General features: G+C 37.8%; 1 protein-coding gene across 1 annotated transcript in view; it reads right to left on the bottom strand.

Moving 5' to 3' along the window:
- Slc4a4 (solute carrier family 4 member 4) overlaps positions 1–15,634 on the bottom strand; it is a 434,785-nt gene extending 419,151 nt beyond the window's left edge. Inside the window, exon 1 of the mRNA XM_090343451.1 lies at positions 15,544–15,634. The gene's annotated coding sequence lies outside the window, so the exon portion shown is untranslated. The remainder of the gene's footprint in view (positions 1–15,543) is intronic.
- Between the last annotated feature and the right edge of the window lie 4,760 nt (positions 15,635–20,394).

Below are 20,394 nucleotides of genomic sequence, written 5' to 3' on the forward strand. Positions count from 1 at the left end.
CTCATTTTCTCTGAGATTTGTACTCTCAGGAGTCCTAGCACTCAGATAAAGATCTGTGAGAGCTGGTATGAGTAGGAACTGAATGGATTATGTCCAAAGTGATCATTGTTTGGTTTTACTAATCATTTTTATTTGGTCAACACAATGCCTCAATACCTTATACCTCCCTCAGACAAACCCTTCTTGGTTTAAAGTGATAATTCCTTTTTAGAACCAATTCTATCAAGTTCCTTACGCCTGTATATGCTTTTTTTTTTTTTTATTGCCAGCCGTGGGCTTCAGATCAGGGTCTGATCACTGTCCTTGGGATTTCTCAAGGATAGAGCTCTTCCACTTGGGCCACAGCACCACTTCTGGCTTTTTCTATATATGTGCTATAAAGAATTCAAACCTTGGTCTTGATGCACGCTAGGCAAGCACTCTACCATTAGGCCAAACTCCCTGTATATGCTTTTATGCAAACACATACTTACTAATTGGTGTATTTCTCTCCTTTTTTTTTTTTTTTCAATTGGTTGTAGGCTTGAACTCTGGGCCTGGGTGCTGTCCGTGAGCTCTTCATTAGTGCTCTACCACTTGAATCACAGTGCCACTTCCGGTTTTCTGGTGGTTAATTGAAGGTAAGAGTCTCACAGACTTTTGTGCCCAGGCATTGAATTGCAAACCTCAGATCTCTGCCTCCTGAATAGCTAGGATTTCAGGCCTGTGCCACCGGCACTCAACATTTCTCTCTTCTTTGAAGGTTCTGAGTAACTTGAGGATAGAGCCTTCAAGAAATGCAACTTTGTATTTCTAAAATCAAATCTTGCACGAAGTGGGAATTTAGGGACTGTTTGATAAATGGACTGTTTGCATGGTTCATGAAGAGTTGAGAAAATCTAAACTCTTACCTTAGTCTTCATCACTGCATAACTAATATAGAGCGTGATAAACAGAAAAAGGTAGAAACCAAAATTGAAGAGCATATACCCTGAGAAATTTCTAATCATTTTATTAACCACCTTCAACAGAACCTTCATATATCCTTTACTTATAAAACACTATGTAAAAGTAAGTTAACACTAGTGCTAAATGACAAAACATTCTCATGTGCCACAGAACAAAGGACACTTTAGAAAATAGAAATACCAACCCTGTACATTAATGTGCAAGAATTAAAATTGATTATTTTAGACATTCAGCCACTATCAAATATATGCTTCATCCTTCTAGGCACTAAGGACACAGAAACAAATAACAACTCTGTGGAGTTTTCATCCTAGAAAGTTGATAAACTATAAGCAAATAGATATGTAATTTGTCAAGTAATGACAAAACCAATAAGCAAACATAAAGTTTGGCAAGGGAGAGAGTGGGTTGCTGTTTTAGGCTGGGTTGAGGATACACCTTGTGAATAGGAAACATGGAGTGGAGAAAGACAGGCTGTGCAAGAGTGAGCTGTGAAGCCAGCTGGGCATCCCCAGCACAGCGAATAACAAGGGCCCACTTCCTGGGACAACAGCGTGATTTGCAGTAACTAAGGCCAGCCAGTCTGTATGGCAGGATCAAGAAAGTCAGTGAGGAGAGAAATAATGAAGTGTCATAGAGATCATGGTAAGCCAGGCCTTCTGTCTTTTCTCTGATTGAAATAAAAAACGAAAGATGGAATCTTACTGAAAACTCCTTTGTAAAACTACTTACAGATTTTTTTTAAAGAGAGAAAAAATGATAATAAAAGATGGAGTAAATTTCCTTTGCCCCACTGAGGAAGGCAGTCTTCTTTTCCTCTGGGAGGAGGTGAGAAGAAGGGAAGGAATACATTAGCGGAATCCCAACACCAAGAAAGGCAAAAGTCCTGGATGAACCACAGCCATGAGTTCCACTTTAAGATCATAACATGTTCTTGAATTTGTAGCTTAAATTTTTTGTCTGAAAACACTGCTAATCGCAGGCTGACATTTCTGTCTAAATGTAGTACCCTCCTATTTTCCCAGCAGGTGAGACAGGAATGCTACTCTAAATTCAGCCTAATCGTGCTGCTAATAATAGAACACATGACAAGGGTGCCTCTAAGCCAGAGACACCTAGTTTTGCTTCTGAAGTAAACCTTGTTATATGTCTTTCATGGTCCAGTTCGTGAGGAATAATATTTAAGGAGAAGCGCTGACACTGTACCAGAACTAGCTCTGAAAACAATTACCAAGCGGCAGCCCAGCCAAGGTACCAGCATGCAGTAACATCCTCTTCCTGGTGGCTATATTTTTAGCAGGCCCTGCTGAGCACCTCATTTTTCCACACTGAGGCGACTCAGGCAAATTTCCTATAGAATTTGTACACAGTTCCACCAACTACATTATTTAAATCTTATAACCGGCATTTCTTCTTTCTCTTTCCATTTCCTTTCTCTTAATAATTGCTGCATTCTAGCCTAAAACCTTTAGAAATGAAGTTACTCACTGCTTTCTAGAAAGATCATTTCTGTGTTTAACTTCAATTGTGCATTACGTTCAAAAAACATCTATTTTGAACAAGAAAAATGTTGTTTCACAGAGTACAAATACTGCTGAATTTTCTTATGAATTAAATATTATTGTAGTGATTTTTACAATACAGATGAAATATACTTCATTCAAAGCTGATGCTAGCTGGGAACTGATGGTTCAGGATGGGATTGGCAGCCACTTAGGAGACTAAGAAGGTGGTTTGAGCCCAAACAGGCAGAAAAGCTCCAAGATCCCTTTTCTTTTCTTTTTTCTTTTCTGCCAGTCCTGGGCTTCAGCTCAGTGCTTGAGCACTATTCTTGGACTTTCTCAAGGCTAGAGCTCTACTACTTGAGCCTCAGCAACACTTCCAGCTTTTTTCTATGTATGTGGTACCAAGGAATCGAATCTGGGTCTTCCTGCATGTTAGGCAAGCACTCTACCACTAGGCTAAACTCCCAGCCCCTCCAAGATCCCTTTTCAACTGACAGATGGGTATAGTGGTATGAACCTGTTGTCCCGAGCTATGTAGAAGGCTGTCAAGCAGAGGATCACAGTTCTAAGTCAGCCCAGGCAAAAAAAAAGTGGGTCCAACTCATCTCCACAGAGTGAGCTGTTTATAGTGAAGCATACCAGTGGCCCTACCAATGACACACACACACACACACACACACACACACACACACACACACACACACACACACAAAAAAAAAAAAAAAAAAAAAAAAAAAAAACCTAACTAGTTCAAGCTTATGCTTGAAAGTGAGACCCTAACCTAATAAAATAAAATAAAAAAGTGAAAAACCCATCTGAAAGCATAGCTCAATGATTGTATACTGGCAGCAAGAAGCCTTGAGTTCAAACCGCAGTGCCACCAAAACAAGAGTTGCCAATAAAGAAAACAAGGGAACTCTTGCTCATGATGTAAGCTTAAGTCTCAGCCCCTGTTCCTCTTGATAACTACAGCTGCTTGCATCCTTACTTCCCAGGCCCACTGAGATCAAAATAGTCTCATACATGGTTCAACACTATGGAGAAACAGATACCAGAATTTTTAAACATGATGGTTTCACAATTTTTTTAATTCCATCAAATTCTTTAGGTAATTGCATCCCATTCTATACTGGGCTATAACAGGAGACTTCTCTTATACCAGTTCTCTGGGATTCTTAGGAAATCTACCCATCAAGTATTTATTGAACATCTTGTGGGTGCCAGGTTACTAATCTCAGTACTCCTGGAGATTACATTGCAAAGAAGGAACTAATATACATTATGAAATAACAAGAATTAAAAAACTATAAGCCGGATGTGGTGGCTCACGCCTGTAATCCTAGCTATTCAGGAAGCTGAGATCTGAGGATCAAGGTTCAAAGCCAGCCCAGGCACAAAAGAATCTGAGACTTTTATCTTCAATTAACCTCTAGAAAATGGGAAGTGGCTTAGCTCAATGTCAGGGCAGCAGCCTTGAGCTGAAGAGCTCAGGGACAGCTCCCAGGCAGTGTTTAAGCCCCATGACCCACCAAAAAAAAACAAAACAAAACAAAACAAAAAACCCTACAATTAAAATAACCAAGTGTTGGGGCCGGGAGTTTGGCCTAGTGGTGGAGTGCTTGCCTAGCATGCATGAAGACTCAAGTTCAATTCCTTGGTACCACATACATTAAAAAAAAAAAGCTGGAAATGATGCTGTTACTCAAGTGGTACAGCTCTAGCCTTAAAAAAGCCCAAGGACAGTGCTTAGACTTTGAGTTCAAGCCCCAGGACTGGCAAAAAATAAAATAAAATAACCAAGTGAATGAACAAATTGTGGATGGTGATAAATGCCACAGGAAAAAAAAACTAGCCAGAAAAGGAAGAGAGAAGGGGATGTGATTTCACAGAGAGTGATGTTGCTGAAAAGTTACATTTGAATGAACGCATGGTGTAGACATAAAAGACATACCTTTCAAGAAAACATTCTGACATTGCTTGCTTGCTTGCTTGACTTGCCCACTACCAATTGAGACATGGTCTCTAGTCAGTTTTTTGCTAATGATTTTGGAAATGGAGTGTAGAAGACTTTCTGCCTGCATTGGCTTTGAACCATGATCCTCCAGGCTTTCAGTCTCCTGAATATGTAGCATTACAGGTATGAATCACCAGTATACACTGGAAAGTATATATTGTTATTTATGTACGTGCTTGGTCTAGAATGTCAATTATTCATGGAAAAAAGTATTGGTATTATACAGTCAGCCAAAGGCATCATCAGAATAAAAGCAATAAGTGAAATCACAAGAATTGATACAGTCACAGGCAAGATGTGTAACATAACACAGCAACAGAAAAGGATGAATGCTGAAGAATGATAGCATTTAAGAGGTAGGCAAGATGGAAAGTCCAAAGATACATTTTATTTTCTGCTATGTGATTATCTGTAGTAGTCAAATCCCCTTATATTTTCAAGCAAGAGAAAGGAATATTTGAAAAAATATATATGGGTACCAGGAGCATGGCCTAGTGGTTGAGTACTTGCCTAACATGCACAAAGCCCTGGGTTCCATTCCTCAGTACCACATGCACAGAAAAAGCTAGAAATGGTGCTGTGGCTCAAGTGGCAGAGCACTGGCCTTGAGCAAAAAGTGTCCAAGGTCAGTGCCCAGACCCTGAGTTCAAGCCCCAGGACTGAAAAAAAAATATATATATATATATGTGTGTGTGTGTGTGTAAATATATATAGAGAGAGCCCTCTTGTGACTAATTCAATCTATTTGCCTGGTGATAACCCACAGCTGGTGCACATACAAGTCAAAACAGACTGGGTGTATTGTATATATACTACAAGGTATTGTTCTACTCATGTAGACAATACACTAAGGCCCATGTGTTCTAAGAACTTGCAACCTGACATAAAAGAAATGAAAAACAGATACATTAGATGTAAATGATAACAGCTATGGCAGATTTTTTAAAGTGGCTTTATAATGAAGAGAACAACCAACTGGCTGGGATATAGAGGAAGACCTGATGAAAGAATTAGAAATCTTGGAAATGCAGCAGGACTAGCTAGGCAGAAGGAACACTGAGAAGGCACTCTAAGAAGAGGTTTGTAAAGCCTGGTAGGGATAAGTTTAACATTCATATGGGGGGAACCACAGAAAAAGAGGCAACAAAAAACAGTTGAGGCTACAGAAGTAGTACAGGACCATTAAAAAGATCTCATAAATGATCTTATGTGCATGTTTCTGCCCCCTCACAGAAACACAGGCACAAAATCTCATTGAAGAGAAAAATAATAGATGCATACTTTCCAACTTTTAAAAATTCCTAAATCATGAAAAAGCCTGTAAAAAGGACAAGAAGAAATGGTAGCAGACTTACAAAGGGTTCAAGACTAAGTGACCCTTCTGAGTAGGAAGGGGAAAAGGATCTAGGAGTGGATAGGAAAGGAATCAGTAATGATTTATTCTCAATGGGGATCTCATAATGACACTTTGCATGTGGATATTAGCTGTCCAGTAAAAACTAGCGGCCCATATAGTGAGTGTCCCATGAAGAAAGGAGGGACTTAACATGGAGAAGTTGGACAATGTAGGCAGAACACCTAAGAAAAACCTTGCCGTTGCTCAATGTGGAATTGAAAAGAATCAATTCAGAATGTCTGTTTTTCAAAAGTGCAAGTGGACACAACACAGCTATCATACACATCCTGCTGAGGAATGTGAATTAATTCCCAATGTCCTAACTTTGTATCAGTCATTCTCATTCATGAGATCGTATATACAAAGCACTGTTAAAAATGGCTGTCCTTACAGAACTTAAGTTATCATGATCGAAATCAAAAATAGTGGCCAAGCAATAGTATTAATATTTTATATTTTTATATTGGTGGATCTATTTCAAAATCTTTGCTTTGGATTTGCAATGGTTGTCTGTCTCTTTATTGAAGAGGTTTTTATTGAGACCAGGAGTAGCCTCTAATCTGCCTCTTCCCTGTCTCCACCTCCCAAGTGCAGGAATTACAGGTGTGAATCGCCATCCTTAGCCTTGATTTATATTTTTTTTTTTTTAGAAATTATACCTCAACTTGAAGCAAGCTACTGGGGATTTCCTCTCTTCAACCATGACCTACTTGGGCCTATGTTATCCACATTCCTCCTTCTACTACACAAACACAGATTCAACAAAATTCCAATGCCAGATAGCACAAATGCAAAGTCACAAGGAAAACAGAAACACAAATATTTTTAGCTGGTGGGGAGATCAAAGAAAGGTAAATAATGAACTGCAGCTTCATTAAACATTTACAGAACAGCACAAAGAAGAACAAAATAGTCAATAATCAAAATATATGTTAGGATTATGTTTTAGAACAGTTTATTTTCAAATTTGGAACTGGATTTTAAGTCTGTCCATTTAGATCTAACATTTTAAGAGATTTTAGTGGAATTTTGTATAATTGGAATCTTAGAAAATCATAATCTGCTTTTAAAAATGTTTTTGAAATAATAAAAATGTGCTTCCTTTCTGAGAGTTTGTTATTTGCATTGGTGATTGTGTGAAAGCAGCTATCAAATAACTAACAGCACTAGAATACATTCTTATCTTTTCTCTGAATGTATGAGGGACTTTTCTATTTTCAAGAATTATGAAAAACTGTTTTCCTTAATTGTAGGCCTCTTGTTGTTTTCACCAAAAATGCCACCCTCCACACTAACCTCAACCCTTCTTTTACCTCTTATCAGAAGTAATTTTTGGTGGGAGGGTAAAGAGCAAAGTGAAGTCACAGGCCAAGGGTGGCCAAAGTCAATGACCTCCAGGACAAACTCATTAAGCTACCCCCTCCTGGAGGCCTCAGTTTGAGTAGCATAGAGTTCAGTTACTCAAAAAAGAGCCCTGTTCCCTCTAATAAGCAATCGTTTCTTCTGAAGGAGTTTTCCCAATTATAGCTCATAGCAATAGGGAGCTAAGAAATAATCATCTATCACAAAGAGAAGAAAGAATCTGGCAGTATGAAGAGTAACTATTCCCAACTGTATTATAATTTCCTTTGGTGATATTAGCAATTATTTCCGACTTTACTTTTTCTTGGAAAAACATGGCAAGGAAAATTAGAGACTATCCCAAATTGCTAAATGCACTGATTTGTAATTATTTCTATTATTGATAAATTTTAAAAGCTAAGTTAATGTATTAAACTTTTTAACTATTTTTATAAAATTTGAATCCTCCTGACTGAGATTGCTGTGTTATCATGGGAAAGAATGCACCTGATTCAGATTAGTTCACATGAAAGTTCTAGCTTTCACTCACTGGGTGTAAAATGAACAATATACCCAGCTCCACAAGGCCACTGTGAGGAGGAAAGTCACAGGATGTACCCATGTAAGGTGTGAGAGAGACAGGGTTGCTAAGTGGAAACATCAGAGGCCTTAAATGACAGATCCTGGTTCAAAACTAAGCACTATGGTGTTGACCAAGTTAAAAATCCTCTCAATCCCACTGCCACATCTAGATTGTTCCAAGGATTAAATATTAACATTGATGAAGGCCTAGTAATTCAAAAGATAGCTAGTGATAACAAATAGCTTCAGGGGTTTTCTCCATCACATCAGTCATGTTTCACTCATTTATGCAACAAAAATGCACTTAGTATCATTATTTAGAACATAATAGTAAAATACATACCACTCCTGTCCTCATGGAGTTTTCACCTAGTAAGGGGCTCATACAGGCATGTATACACAAAAATAAGCAGCCAATTACAGCATATCATATGTATTGCAATAAGACAAATACTAAGGGAGCCAAGAGGAGATGCACTCAATCACGTAGCTCACGGGTTTCTTGGAATGACAAACTGAAAACTGAGCAAGAATTAGTAAACGATGGTATTAGTAAATGAAGAAAAGTGTTAAGACCAGAATCGAGGGAGACTGTACTTGTCAACAATTAACTCAAAATATTCAGCAACACACATCCTTTGTCCTAGGATTGGAACATATTTTTCTATTAATCTATCTTTTCTTTAACCATTAGTATCATGTCTTTCAAACTTTCATTTGACAAACGACAATTGAAAAAATATTTCTTCATCTTCTACCCAAATCTTACCACTATCAAGGATTAATTTCATTTACGGATCACAATGATCAAGTACAAATCTCTGTTTATGTAGTCCAATAACGCACAATGTAGTTTCTCCATAATCCAGGCTGGCCTTAAACTCTCAGTCTTCTTGCCTAAACCTTCTCAGTGCTGTGATTACAGCTGTGCACAACAATATCCAGCTCTCAGACATCCTTTTTAGTTTTTTTTCTTTTTGTATTTTCTTTAAGTAGCAGTACAAAGGAGTTGCTATTCAACACAGCAGTTTATAAATATAGTGTCCCCCCCCTTTTTTTAGCCAGTTCTGGGGCCTGAACTCAGGGCCTGAGCACTGTCCTTGGGCTCTTCTTATGGCTAGCACTCTACCACTTGAGCTTCTATGTATGTGGTACCAAGGAATTGAGCCTGCATGCTAGGCAAGCGCTCTACCACTAGGCCAAACTCTCAGCCCGAATATCATGCCTTTTGATCAGTGTTTCCCCTTTTAACATTCTGAACCATCCCTCCCAACTCATCCCTTCTCTCACTTTAATTTTTATATTATGTATTAAATGTTTTGGCTATTCAACAAAGTAGTTTATGTACACAATGCATCTTGATCTGTCACGCCTTCAACATCTTCTCTCCCCTTAAGCCCACCCCTACCCTTATTTTTCTCCATTCTGAAGCATATACAATGTATTCTTGCCTGCATTCAACTAATTTCCCTAGTTCATTCTTCTACCTCGCTCCTCCCAACACCATACTGTAATACACAATTGGGATTGGTAGAGACCACGGAAAGGATTCTTCAAGCTGTCAGAGAATAGATTGATTACTCATAAGTTTTTATTCCACAATTCAGTAATACTACAAGCATAGCATTGGACACTCCATGATCATAAATAAATGCAAATAGTGACATAAAACAACAGGCAGTAAATGTTACTTAACTGATTGGACAATAAAATAGAAATTTAAACAAGGATTGATCATAAAATCTGGTAATGACTGAGGTTGTTTTCCTCATATCATTCAGTATATATATAGACTTGTGATAAATAAGTACTTTGACATATTCATTTGCTCAAACAAATATTTTAAGATCTATTATACATTGTATACCAAATACAGACAAAACAAAGGCACTGCTCACACAGATCTTATATTTTTCTGTTGGTAGAGAAAGTAACAAACGAGAAACACTAATACCTTACATATATAGCTGATTGAATTAACAAAGTAACTTCATAAGAAAAAAATTATCACCTTCATTTAACAAAAGAAACACAAGAATGTTAAATAACTACTCCAGAATCAGACAGCAAGTTTCACAATCAAAATTTTAACCTAGGACCACTAAAAGAATATGAAGCCTATGTTCAATGTAAGCTACTCCACTCTGCCACTGGAATCTCCATTGGGGAGCCACGAGATGGTGAAAGCATCATGTATCCTGGAAACATAGTTTGGTCCTTAAACTATGTGTCCATGATTTAGTCAAATGGTATTCACTCTTTCCAAGCTAGATGGCATACTCCTTTCTAGTGTGGCTTTTTCCCTTTCCACTCTATTGTTTTGTGATTTGGGTTTCCCTGTCAAAATATCTTGATGGGTTCTCCTCTACCCAATTCCTCCCTCTCTAATACCTTCAATGAATTACCTATCACCAAATGAATTTCCTAATTCACCAAAAATGTTTGGTGATTACTGTATCCCCCTTCCAGGCCATGGCTCCACTGGGCAAGCGTGGGCGATAGAAAAGAGTTCTGTATTTGGAAGAACACATTCTCACAAAAGTTCTAACATGAAGCAGATAAGAGCATTGCTTCTTTCCACACATTTTCATCTTTTCAATAACACTGGAAGTTTTTAAAAACTATCTCTGTGTTAACAGATGAAGGACTGTGGCTTAGTGAGGCTGACTTACTTGTTCAAGCCCAACAAAGAATAAATCCAGATCTTCCAAGGGAGTTCCATATGCTTCTCTAAAACTATAGGAACCATGGAAATAAGGAATTGAAAGGACTCTGTAGGATATTTTACAAGATCCCTCACTATGTAAGCATCATTTCTATAGATGCTCTTCTAGTGGATTTAATCTCTTATTAAAACCCATGCTAGTCACACACAGATTCAACCCGTGAACTTAAGTTTTCTCAGGTATAAAACAGTGAGTTACCTAATAGGGCTATTAATATTGATATTAAGTGATAAAGTATGGAAAGGTTCTTTGTAAACTATAAAATACTTGACAAATGATTCATGAAGGTTTTTTTAATTAAAGATTTTATTAACATTGATTTTTACATCATATTTCAAATGTCATGTTTAACAAACAAGAAGGGAATCTCTATATACAATTACTGGCACCTGAACTTTAAAACATAATTAAAATTAAGCTGCGGGGATGAAAATGGTAATATCACGACAGAAATTACCAGGATCCAGAATATCATGAGGGAATACTTCTCCAACCTTTATGCCAACAAATTTGAGAATCTAGATGAAATGGATGAATTCCTAGCCAATATTAACATACCCACACTGAACCAAGAAGAACTAAGCCAACTCAACAGGCCTATTTCAAGCTCTGAAATAGAAATGGCAATTAGAGAACTTCCACCTAAGAAAAGCCCAGGGCCAGATGGATTCACAGCTGAATTCTATAAGGTCTTCAAAGCAGAGCTCACACCAATACTCCTCAAGCTCTTCAACGAAATTGAAAATGAAGGTTCCTTACCAAACTCATTCTATGAAGCCAGTATAACCCTCATCCCCAAACCAGACAGAGATTCATCAAAAAAAGAGAACTATAGACCTATATCTTTGATGAACATCGATGCAAAACTTCTCAACAAAATACTGGCCAACCGTCTACAACAACTCATCAAAAAAATCATACACTATGATCAAACTGGATTCATCATGGGGAGGCAAAGCTGGTTCAACATACGCAAATCAATTAATATAATTCAACACATCAACAGGAGCAAGGACAAAAATCACATGATTGTCTCAATAGACGCGGAAAAGGCATTTGACAAGATCCAACACCCCTTTATGTTAAAAGCTCTGGAGAAACTAGGAATCCATGGAACATTCCTCCATGTAATAAAGGCTGTGTATGAGAAGCCTACTGCTAGTATTACACTTAATGGTGAAAATCTAAAGCCATTCCCTCTAAAATCAGGAACGAGACAAGGATGCCCACTCTCTCCACTACTCTTTAACATAGTACTAGAATTCCTAGCCAGTGCAATAAGGCAAGAAGCAAGCATAAAGGGGATCCAAGTAGGGAAAGAGGAAATAAAACTATCCCTCTTTGCAGATGACATGATTCTGTTTTTAAAGAATCCTATAGACTCTACTCCCAAGCTCCTTGAGCTGATTCAAAGCTTTGGAAGAGTAGCAGGCTATAAAATCAACCCTCAAAAATCAACTGCCTTCCTTTACGCCAACAGTGAGAGGAACGAGGCAATAATCAGGAAAGAAACTCCTTTCACAATAGCCTCAAAGAAAATAAAGTACCTAGGAATTAGCTTAACTAAGAATGTAAAGGACCTTTTTGACGAAAACTTTAAAACCCTAAAAAAGGAAATTAAAGCAGAACTAAGGAAATGGAAAAACCTCCCATGCTCCTGGATTGGAAGAATCAACATTGTGAAAATGACAATCTTGCCAAGAGCTATCTACAAATTCAATGCAATACCCATCAACATCCAATGTCATTCTTTAAAGAAATAGAAGAGGCAATCCAAAATTTCATATGGAATAATAAAAGACCCCATATATCAAAAACACTTCTTAGCAGAAAGAACAGCACTGGAGGAATTTCAATTCCAAACTTTAGACTCTATTACAGAGCTATAATTCTCAAAACAGCTTGGTACTGGCACAGGAACAGGCCTGAAGACCAATGGAATAGAACTGAGGACCCAGATATTAAACCACAGACCTATGGCCACCTAATCTTTGACAAGGGAGCCAAAAAAATAGAATGGAAGAAAGACAGCCTCTTCAACAAGTTGTGCTGGCAGAACTGGTTAAGCACCTGCAGAAAACTAAAGCTGGATCCTTCTTTGTCACCTTGCACTAGAATTAACTCCAAATGGATCAAAGACCTGGAGGTAAAAGCTGACACACTGAAAACTTTACAGGAAGGAATAGGAGATACACTAGGCCTCCTTGGCACAGGTCGAAACTTTCTTAATAAGGACCAAGAATCACAACAAATCAGAGAAAGGCTGGATAAGTGGGACTGCATTAAACTGCAGAGCTTTTGTATGGCACGGACATAGCTAGTAAACTAATCAGGAAGCCTACAGAGTGGGAGAAGATCTTCACCAACCAAACAACGGACAAAGGCCTCATATCTAAAATATATCAACAACTCAAAAAATTGAATCACTCCAAAACTAACCTCCAAAGTAACAACCATCCCATTAAAAAATGGGCCAAAGGCTTAAAGAGAGTCTTCTCTGAAGAAGAAACAAAAATGGCCTATAGACACATGAAGAAATGCTCAACATCTCTGGTCATAAAAGAAATGCAAATCAAAACAACTCTAAGATTCCACCTCACTCCAGTTAGAATGGCCAGGATCAGGAAAACGAATGACAACAGATGCTGGAGGGGATGTGGCCAGGAGGGATCACTACTACACTGTTGGTGGGAGTGCAAACTCGTTCAACCACTATGGAAAGCAGTGTGGCAGTGCCTCAAAAGGCTAAACATAGAACTCCCCTATGACCCAGCAATTCCACTACTTGGCATTTACCCAACCATCCAGAAACAAGGACATGCTAAACCCACTAGCACAACCATGTTCATTGCAGCACTATTCACCATAGCAAAGATATGGAACCAATCCAGATGACCCTCAGTTGATGAGTGGATCAACAAGTTGTGGTACACAATGGAATTCTATGCTGCTGTCAGAAAGAATGACATCGCCCCATTTGTTAGAAAAAATCATATTAAGTGAAGTAAGCCAGACTCAAAGGAACTTAGGCTCAATGGTTTCCCTCATTCGTCATAATCAGTAGAAACCTTGGGCTCTACTAGCAGAGATTTGCAATAGAGCAAAATCTTGATACATAAGGCTATATAATGTGAAGCTAATTGAATGGACCTCCAGGATATTGAAACAAAAGCCATATAATGAATGATTGTTGTCCTTAATGTACTATGTTGTCTCTCATCTCCTTTGCTGTCCCTTGGTTATCTCATATTGGTATAGTATCTCACATTGTTATCTGATATATTGAATTTATTTGTATTTGGATATTTGAAATTTGATAGGGAAGGGGGGAAAACCAAGACGGGTGGGGGGGTGTGGGGGGGAGGGAAATGGGAACCAAGACATGTGAAAGGGTATCAATGCATGTGAATTAATGCACCTTCTATCTGGCAAATATCATGTAACCCTTTTACTAATTACAATAAAAAAATTAAAAAAAAATTAAGCTGCGGGTTTGTATGTCATACATACATATTAATATATGTAATAAAACATTATGTCTATAGATTCTTTAGGAGCAAATTAATCTTATAAAACAAAACTTTTGTTTGCATTCAAGTCATTCCAAATGGCTATTTCTGTATATTACTGATTTCATATTACAAATTTAAATAAAGCAATATAAACAAAATGGTTGTTTATTACTATTACACGTGACACTAAGCTTACAAGGTAAAAATTTCTCAATAAAGAATAGAAGGGGCCGGGAGTTTGATCTAGAGGTAGAGTGCTTGGGTTTAGTTCCTCAGTACCACATACATAGAAAAGCTGGAAGTAGTGCCGTGGCTCAAGTGGCAGAGTGCTAACTTTGAGGAAAAAGCCCAAGGACAGTGCTCAGGCTCTGAGTTCAAGTCCCAGGATTGGCAAGAAAATAAATAAATAAATAAAAAGTACAAGAAAAAGAATATTAACTCTGCATATGCTATGAAAAAGTGAATTTCATCATAATGCACAACTGTGTAAAACAGTTACCTAACAAAAATAAGGCTAGTGGCTTCAAATGAACTTTCTGATACAATTGTATCCAAATATACACAAATGTTAAAATACCAGATAAAATCAATTGTAATTAAATTATATAATTATATTATACATACAACTGTATTACATATATTAATTATATTTATAATCAATTATGCTAAGAACCACTGAGCACTTAACGCTAACTCATTTAATAAAATCCTTCATTATTCCTTTGTACAACTACTTAAAGATAATGAAAGGTTTTTTTAAAAAGAAAAGGATCACAACTAGTTGATATGGAAGATTATATTGATTTTCGCATTTTGTCCTCATTTGAACTTGGATACGTGAAACAAATATTGCCCAGTTTTGATGCACAAAAAAAGAAAAGAAAAGGATCGCAGAGGAAAAGGAATCCTTCATTTACAGAAAATGATAATATAACAATAAAAATTAATATAGGGAGTTAGTAAAATATAGGCAAAAGATATCACTATGTGGCATATAAAAATGTTGTTACATACTGTAATAGAAAAAATGCTTCAAAATTCTGTATACAAACTACAAGTAAAACTGGTTCAATCTTATCATCATTTTCACACATACTTTCACTTGAAACTGAATTACGAGTACAACAGTATGTCCTTTATCCAAGTAAATGGAAAATTACATTTCTCTATTTACCTCTTTAGCTTTCAAATCCATAACTTAGTGCAATATCTTAAAATCTCTCATTTCCATATTTTGTACTTTCTCCCTTGGCATTTGTATTTTTCCCTTTCTTTTCTAAGTGTTTATTCTAAAAGATCATAAAAATGACACAAATACACACACACACACAGACACAAGTACATACATGCAAATTATTCACATCTTTCTCTCCATTCTTGATAATAGATGAAAAACAAATTAGGACAGAAGGTTCACAGCTTCCTCACCCCATCAAGGCAGAGGTAGAGTATCTGATGTTGCCCGTATCTGTTGCCCATACCCACTGCATTAAATGAAAACATCCATTATTTTACTTACAGTCAATGTCCTCCAGATTGTCTGTGGTGATGCTGGTTAGAATATATGTCTGGAAAATCAAAGAAATCTACTTTTCCACAGTCAAAGCTTCTATAGCTTCTGAAAGATGCAGGCTCAAGAGTTGCCAAATAAGATAGGCAAAGGCAGCCAAATAGTGCTTCCTAGCCAATCTAAAAATAGCAGATTGTAGTGGACACAATCTTTTCTCCTTTGTCTTTCTTCCCTCTATCAGTTAGATACATGTCTTGTTCTTAATCAATACTACACAAAATAATTATATTCCCTAGGATCTAGAGTTGATCAGTTAGGGAAAAAAATAGATACCAAGGAATGAAAGTCAAGGCAAAATTTATTTCTACATGTTCTGAAAGGAAAACTAATCACAAAGGTTGCCTTTGCTCTTTTTCTGCCTTAGAATTTCTTGAACAATTATTAATGGATGTACCATTATGTAGGAAGACTTTACAGATTTTGTTTCTGGCTCCTTATAACTGTCCTGTACCTTTGAAAGCTTATTACAGTACATTATTATTACTGTTTTTTGTTTTGTTTTGTTTTGTTTTTGCCAGTCCTGGGCTTGAACTCAGGGCCTGGGCACTGTTCTTGAACCCTTTTTGCTCAAGCTAGCACTCTGCCACTTGAGCCACTTCGGGGTTTCTGAGTATGTGATAGCCAGGTATCAAATCCAAGGCTTAGTGCATGTTAAGTGAGCACTCTAACACTAGGCCTTACACCCAACCTCTGTAGTACATATTATTGCATTTATAAAATGAATAAAAGTTGGGCTGGGAGGTTAGTTAGCCTAGTGGTAGAGTGTTTGCCTAGCATGCATGAAGACCCGGGTTCGATTCCTAGGTACCACATACATAGAGAAAAAGCCAGAAATAGTGCAGTGACTCAAGTGATAGAACTGTGCCTTGAGAAAGCCCAAGGACAGTGCCCAGGACTTAAGGTAAAGGCCCAGAACTGGCGTAAAAAAAAAAAGAATAAAGAAAAGCTATCTTCAGAGTCCACATTTGTTTCACACATACCCGCACATACAAACCTAATATCTCCTTAAAAACTGAAGATTGAGGGCCAGCAGTCTGGCCTAAGGATAGAGTGCTTGCCTAGCATGCACAGAGACCAGGGTGCAATTCCTCGGTACCACATACATAGAAAAAGCTAGAAGTGGTGCTGTGGCTCAAGTGGTGGAATGCTAGCCTTGAGAAAGCCCAAGGACAGTGCCCAGGCCCCAGGCCCTGAGTGCAATGCCCCGGACTGCAAAGAAGGAAAAAAAAAAAAACAACAACAAAAAACCCTGAAAACTGAAATAGCATTTAAGGTGGCAGTGCTCAGTGAGGACCTTGAATTCAAACCATAGTACAACTAAAAAGGAATAAAATTAATGTAGTTTCAATACATTAAGGAGGCCCTCAATATACAATGACTTGTGATTTTGCGGAAGCATACATTTTGATCTCTCATGTAATGACATCAAGAGAGAGCAAGTAGTTCACAGTGTATCTTTTCTGTCAGTTGTGGGGCTTAAACTCTGGGTCTGGGCACTAACGCTGAGCTCTTCAGCTCAAAGCTAGCACTCTACCATCTGAGTGCCACTTCTGGCTTATTCTGCTGGTTAATTGGAATTAAGAGTCTCACGGACTTTAGTGCCTCAGCTGGCTTTGAACTATGATCTCAGTCTCCTGAGTAGCAAGGATTACAGGTGTGAGTTACTGTACCCGGCTGACACAGTGTACCTTTTACGGCTTCTGTTGGTTCTATTAGCCAATTTTTAAAAAATAGTTAAACTGATGTGGCAGCATACACCTATAACCCCAGCAGTGGAGAAGAGAAGGAAAGGATCTACACTTTTAGGCCAGAGCTGGGCTAATTAGAAGTCAAGACCAATGTGAGCTACGTACTTGAGATACAAGTCTCAAAAAACAAAACAAAAGGCTGGGCTGAGAGTTTGGCCTAGTGGTAGAGTGCTTGCCTAGCATGTACAAAGACCAGGGTTTGATTCCTCAGTATCACATACATAGCAAAAAGCTGGAAGTGGTGCTGTGGCTCAAGTGGTAGAGCTCTTGAGAAAGCCCAAGGACAGTGCTCAGGACTTGAGTTCAAGTCCCAGGACTGGCACACACACACACACACACACACACACACACACACACACACACAAAAGTAGAAAAGAAAGGTTTAGGATAAGTAAGTTGAAACATCAAATTCTGGAATGACTCAGGCTTCTCCAGTAAGTCATGGATGCTCCATATGGAAAAAAGCCATCAAAACTATGAGGTAGTGATCTAATATAATAAGACACAATGGCTTTAAATTCTTTCCAAATCTGTCATACTTAATAGTCGCTTCCAGTAACCATACTGAGAAGTTAGTTTGATAGTTTGATAGTCTGTTTAATATTGTGATATTGATGAAGAACATGTGAATATGCTAGGCCAGGTAACCTAGGCTTGGAATCCCAGCAGTCAGGAGGCAGAGGAAGGAGTTCAAAGTTAGCCTGGGGTACACAAAGGTTCTGTGAGGAAACAAAAAAATTGTTTTAATAGAATACAATTTTGCGTTACATATTGTTTACAATTACACAACAAAACAGATCTAAGTGCTTTATTTCTCAACTTTTTAAATTAATTAATTTTGGCAGTACTCGGGTTTGAAGTCAGGGCCTCATGGTTGCTAAGCAAAAGCTCTACTACTTGAGTGACATTCTAGCCCTTTATGATATAGAAATTTTTCACATACGGCATGTTGCCTTTTTTTTTACAAGGCCCATCTTGGATCACCATAATCTTTCCTATACTTCTAGTGCAGCTAGGGTTATAGACATGTCCCATCACAGTTTTTCCAGATAGGGTTACACTAATTATTTTGTCCAGGATGACCTAGAACCTCTACCCTGCTATCTCCACCTTCCCTCACAGCTGGCAATCCAACATGAATCACCGTATCTAACCTTATTACCTCCTTTCATGACCTAAACCAATGTTTTTAAAGTTTGATTACCTGTTTATTACTATCTTGTTACTAATTTATGGCCATGTTAAAGAAAAGAACTTAATGGGAGGGTTTAGGTCTTGAGGGTCAGCTCTATCCTCATACTGGGTTAATGCAGCCACAACAATGTGTGAGAGGTGTTTCTTCTGCCACATAGAGGACATGTTACTCTCCTGCAGAGGAGACAAGGAGAGTTCAGAGGCCATCTTACAAGGGCCCTTAATAACAGCAAACCTGTGCCAGCCTCCAGAACTGAGAAAATTAATTTCTGTTCGTGTAAGTTACCCAGTCTGCCATATTCCATCATGGCAGCATAAGAAGGAACGGAGACAATTCACTGGTCTGGCACCAAGTTCATGTTAACCATCAATAAGTAATATATTCCAAATACTCAGCTCTCAACCAGTGAGTACATTGCAGCTTTTCTAAATACTATGTAACATTTGTGTTGCTAGTCAGTTTTATAACAATAGCTATTTATTTTATTTTTATTGTAATTAATAGAAGGGTTACAGTTATATTCACCAGATAGGATTACTTCACACATACTGATGCCCCTTCTCATGTTTTTGTCCCCATTTCTCTCCCCCCGACCCCTCCCCTCATTTCCCCCCTTCCCTTTCCTATTTTAATTAAGCAAATAAAAGTACATATACCAGATAACAAGTTAAGATACTATAACAATATGAGAATAACCAAGGGACAACAAAAGAGAAATAAAATAGTACATTAAGAACAACAATCACACATTACATAGCTCTTGTTTCCATATTCTGGAGGTCCTTTCATTTAACCTCATTCAACAGTAGCTACTTCTAAATTTACTCTTTCATTACATAGCAAGTCTATTTAAGCTGACATTAATAGCAAAGACAAAATCAAAGTTTTAGGAGATATACCACTTTTTGTTTTTTCATTACTAGGTATTGAACTCAGGCCCTCGTGCTTGCTAGTCATATTGCCAGTCCATTTTACTTCTGTTACTTCTAACAGGGCTTTATTATGATTTACCCAGACCATAATCCTCTTAACTCTTGCTTCTCAAGTAGCTAGCATTACAGAAGTAAGCCACTTCACCATCAAAGATGCTTTACCTTTGATGGAATCTTATTAAATAGGAGAGTAAAAACAAACAAAAACCAGCCCATATGTCTATATGTGTGTATATAAGCATATTCAGTATCACCAAAGGACGAGGGTTAAAATTTTGAAGCAACAAAAAGCACTGAACAGTGTTGTGTTTTAGAAATATGTTTAAGTCGGCCTCATTTCTTCGTTGACCTTGGCTTGAGGAATCTTCACACACTGAAAACGGAATCCAGGTCAAAGGAACTACCAAGGATAATGAGACAAGGACCACCATACAGTTCTATACTTGAAAGAATGCATTCGCACGTGATTGCCTATTCTGAAGTGGTTCCATACCCAAGATGAATACAGGTTATCTTGGTGATGAAAAATTTCTCCACCTTAGGGAACTTCATCTTTCCTGTATATAATGGGAAAACCAAAATACTCCCACCAAGAGGGTGACCAGGGAGAATCCTCTGCTGATCTGAAGAACTGGTCTTACATGGAGCCTGGGAATGATGAGGATAATTAAACCATGTAGCTGCTCCACTGTAGGCTAAGATTAGAGTAGACGCCTCAAGCTTTGAAGGTTGTTAGAAGACTGTCAGAAGAGAATTTCAAACCTTTCTACAATCCAGTTTCAATTTTCTCTGTTATTTCTCTAAGACTGCTCATTTTATTGTGTGGTTCTGCTTAAAATAAACTTTACTTGACTTCAAAAAAAAAAAAGAAATATGTTTAAGTCAATAAAAGATCAGAGTTTCAATTACCTGTTACTAAATCACT

This window comes from Megascapheus bottae, chromosome 13, assembly GCF_031878675.1.
Source record: "Megascapheus bottae isolate mThoBot1 chromosome 13, mThoBot2.hap1, whole genome shotgun sequence".
Taxonomy (NCBI): Eukaryota; Metazoa; Chordata; class Mammalia; order Rodentia; family Geomyidae; genus Megascapheus; species Megascapheus bottae.